The sequence below is a fragment of the Morone saxatilis genome, unplaced genomic scaffold, assembly GCF_004916995.1.
Source record: "Morone saxatilis isolate NCDOM2014 unplaced genomic scaffold, NCSU_SB_2.0 Contig7, whole genome shotgun sequence".
Classification (NCBI taxonomy): Eukaryota; Metazoa; Chordata; class Actinopteri; family Moronidae; genus Morone; species Morone saxatilis.
In genome coordinates this window covers 20,495,019-20,499,619 of record NW_023340246.1, presented here as the reverse complement: position 1 = coordinate 20,499,619, position 4,601 = coordinate 20,495,019, and the positions used below count along the sequence as shown (strand labels likewise).

At 37.1% G+C, this 4,601-nt stretch overlaps 1 protein-coding gene across 1 annotated transcript in view; it reads left to right on the top strand.

Moving 5' to 3' along the window:
• Positions 1 to 4,601, top strand: part of man1a1 (mannosidase, alpha, class 1A, member 1) — a gene marked incomplete at its 3' end in the record, with an annotated part of 72,441 nt that overhangs the window by 36,809 nt on the left and 31,031 nt on the right.

Here is a 4,601-nt window from a genome sequence, read left to right as displayed (position 1 = left end):
ACACACACACACAGTGGGGTAATTTGGTGTCAACAGTGCCACCACGAATCTTTGCCTGAATAGTGCGTCATGTAGATCTTTGTGAAATACAATACAAATATAAGTCTTGAAAGATAACTATATTAGAAATGAACTGTGTGAGGGAATGTAACAATATTAGAACAATTTAATGAGATTAAAGTCTACACAACAGTGCATAACCTCCAAGCTGATATTTTATAAGGGGAGGTGTTTAGTCTGCCTGTTTTGCCAATACCAACAATGTACATCTGTGTTTATGTGCCTCTGGTTCTACGTAGGGCTTGTCATGGTTTTTGCAATGAAGGGGAGGGTGAAGCGAGGGAGATGCAGTCTGCAACTACATCACTAGATGCCACTAACAGGGAGTTTTAGAGACAAAAATCCTCTTTTATGCAACACCTAGTCCTTTGATCCAGTGTTAATATAAAACTATTGGTTCAAACACCTTTAAATAAATTCTATGTTTAGGGGTATCCCAATGGACTAAAAGATTTCTACTTTGCATAATTTTTTTAAGCCAGAGTTTTGAAAATCCAGTGTCCACTGGACAAAGTTCTGACTTCTGTAAGGGGGTCATTAGTTTATTACTGCCCATAATTTACCATCTACTGAAGTGAAGGACTTCCAGTCTGAGTCAGTCCGACCTTGCTTGAAGATGCCTTTATGGGGTTGGACAGCTTGACAGGAAACAAGGATATATATATAAAAAGACATTTGTGTAGTTTCTTCAGCCACATATTCTTTGGTTGGACCTGAAATTAAAGGCTGAACAGGTCAACAGAGTTAATTCTTCACCAAAGCAACATATTTATACATATATGTCAAATATTGTCATGACTAGATTTTTTATTTGTGCTGGACAATGCAGACACCTTAATATGAGCAACAATGTCAAATACTTGGACATTTTGACATTGCTGCTTCTGGCCCACAATGTTCCGATGGTTAATCCCAGAATTCCATGATGTCATTCCAACATGTTTTCTCATTCCACATGAATACCATATTTCCTAATCCAACTCAGTCCCTTTTTCCTACCTAAAAAAAGAAAAGCTGTCAGGTTGATATATTGTTTTGACAAGTAGCCTCTTGAGCTTTTCTTCTTCACAAATCTTTTCTCCACCATGCCCCCATCTCTCACACCCTGCTGAGTGGTAGATCCTTTGGGAACAGAGCTGCCAGCTTGCTGACATAGTGTATGCTACTGTACCACCTCTGTGTGTATGAAAGATATTACTACACTGATTCAAAGAATAATAGATGGACAATAAAAAAAGAGAGAACTGCACAACCGCTTGCACTCATGAACCAGTAGTTTTCAAACTTCATCCTTGAAACAAGATTGCAGAAGATGTAGAAGATAGTAGTGTTGTTGCCCTGAGTTTAAATGCTAATTTGGTGCATTTGTGAGAGCTTGCTTTGACTTTGAGTGGGAAACCTTTATCAATACCTATGCAGTAAGTTTTAGAGTTGGTTATGAGGCTTAACATGACTATCAATATTTTCATCATGTGTATATTGGGAGTGATAGCAGTCCTAAGTAATTAAATCCCATAATTCAACAATGTTTGGTGTTGTCTCTCTTTGGGAGTTTATGCACAGCAGATACAATAGGCATTTTAAATAGGCCTGCTTTCTGCAAACCTGATCAGATTCATAGTCAGTCAGCTGTGTCAGATCAGAGCTGTGTTTGATTTGCAAATGCAGCAAAGCAAGTAAGGCGGAAAAGTTTTTCGAGACTGTAGCAAAACAGAAGTTTTGCTTGGTTTCCTGCATTTATATTCTGGATTCAGAAGTTTTTTTATGGATGTGCATGTTCCCACGCTCTATTCCCCCTTGATTTTTTTAACTACTTTGTGGATGTAAATTATATCCTTTCTTTAACAAGAGAACTTGTTTCCTCATTCATACAGCTTGTACTGTTGTACTAGGATTGGGCTTTTGCCATTTCTCATTAACTGATTTAGTGCCATAGGAGCACTCCCATCCTGCATCAAGCTATGAAGACCTTAAACATGTGGATTGCAGTAGTGAACGGAAAAACTGAAACAGGCATAGCGTCATTCTCGCTCCGTGGACAGCAGCAGCAGTTCGGGTCAAGCTGCTGAATCCTTGGCAGCAGTGTCAAACAGTCCACCACGTCTTCGGCCAAATCCCAGTCTATCTTAACTGCTTGACTAAACTCGAGCCAGGAGCCAAATATGGAAGTACTTCACTTTTACAGCCAACAAAATCAGACACCTAAGAGACACCACAACCCCAGGGCTGAAACCGCTACAAAGCTGTCCAACCAGATATGCTAACGCAAAAGCTCAGGCCGAAAAATCAAATTCAATAACACTTGTAGCTGATGAGCTGTAGCAGAAACATCATAGTTGTAACATCTGACAATGAAACCAATGACTGGTTAAGAATAGTTTGAAAAAGGTCAACAATCAAGCATTAATTCTGTTATAGATAGTGCCACAAACAACAAAAAAGGGCCACACATCCAAGAAAAGTACAAACCATGTTAACAGATAAAGGTCAACAGTTGTAAAATGTTACACATTTACCAGAAATTCACTTTTAAAGGACATCATCGCCCAGTTTTATTTAGGTCTAAGATACATCATAACCCAGTTTATACAGGCCCCAGATCCAGATATATGTGATCTTTTGCTCTTGTTTTACAGTTGAATAGCCATGAAGTTATTTAAAGAAACACCTCTGCACACACTGGTGGTTCTGAGTGGAATAGAGGGTAACTTTAAAAAGAATTTAACTCACTCCAAAATTGTGTAAATAGATGTCAGTACACTGAAGTACACAACACACTCTCGTGTTTACCAGCTCCACTTGTGATATCTTATTCTAAAAGATACCAAAGGAATGAGAAAAAGTAAAACCTCAAACGTCTGGTTTAGAGGGCTGGCTCACTGCTGTTCACAAGAAGTTTGTATTTTTATTTTCAAGTTGTGGCTTATGTTTCGTTACCTCCAGTGAGGGGAGAATCATTAAAGCACCCAAATGTAATTCATTGTCCTCAGAGAGCTTTCCTTTTTAGCAGCAAATACAGAAATCTTACAGAACCTTCTTCAGCCAGTCAGTTTCTGTAGTGATACAGGAAATACCCTGACGTGGAAACACTGCTGGATGTTTTGCTGTTTTGATGTACATAGTCCAATCATTCTGCCCATTTAGTTTCCACAACTGTAATTAGTCATGTTCAATCAGACTGATTCCCTCCAGACTTGTTTATTGTAATTGGTAAATTGGCCCGAAATCCATTTTCTTGTAGCATTAAACTGGTATTAAAATGTTTACATCGTGCCTTTTGAAATATTCACTGTATCTTCTTCAGCTCCAGACTTAACATCTCACTGCATTGTTATTTTGAGTTGTAAGCCCTATTGGAAGGGTTCTACTGGAAGGTATCTTATAATTACATTTTTATATAGTGCAAGTCACCTTCCAAAAAACTAAATGCGGTATGGAATCTGTAATTTTTCTCAAATTACAGATGGAAAACATCAATGTCGCTGCAAGCAACAATAAGGCAGCCTGGGAACGATATTGGCAAAAGATTACACAGACAAAAGGAAGGAGACAGGAAAGAGGGAAAGCCTGGAATAAAAGGATAAAAAGAGTGGAAGGAAGGACTTAAGGTTTCTTTACATATCAATAAGAGGAAAGTTTAGATTTTAAAAGGTCAGTATTGAAGATTAAGACAAAATAACATTAAAATGAAATTAATGATAAACCTTTATACAAACTAAATGAATACATCTTCATAAACAAAACTAATTAAATCGTATATGTTTGAAAAGGATTAGGAGGACATATATAGTAATTTATTCCCCCCTTGTCTTTGACTTTAGTTGTGTAGATGTCTTTCGTTTTCTGGATGAAAGCACAGAGCAGGAATTCATCCCTTGGTGCTGTGGTTTGGCCGGTGCTACAGCTCCTAGTAGTTTTTAAATATTTTCTAGGAGTGGATACCTATTGAAGAAAATGCATCAATTTCCTGTTTTCTCACATCGTGCACAAAGCTGCCAAATTCATCAACTTTTGAGATGATGTGAATCTGTTCTGTATTTGTGACTTTCTTTGGTTCTAGAACAACAGACGTGGAAAATTCAGACAGGATGACATAGCTGATAACAATTAAGAGCTGCAACGATGTTTCGAATAATCGATTAGTTGGTTGACAGAAAAATAAGTAACGTTTGCTTAAATGTGAGGATTTGATGCTTTTCTTTGTCCTGTAACTGTCAATGGTCTTCATGTTATTACCAAAGTAAATTCCTGAATTGTATTGTACCATTACACAGGGCTGCTTCCAATTTTGTTGTTATTTGAATAAAGTCTATACATTTTAAGTTTAGACTATTATTTTTATTTATAAACCCACACAGTACAGTTTTGCGATAGTTATCGATCATTAAAAATACCTTTTGATTGTAGAAGAAAAGCTGATTCCCCTAACTCATTGGAGTACATTTGTTGAACATAGTTTCATTAGAAGTTGTCATAAATCAAAAAGATTGAGGCCAACCTTTGTTTTCAGTGTATATATGGTGTGTTTTTAAATAAAAGCA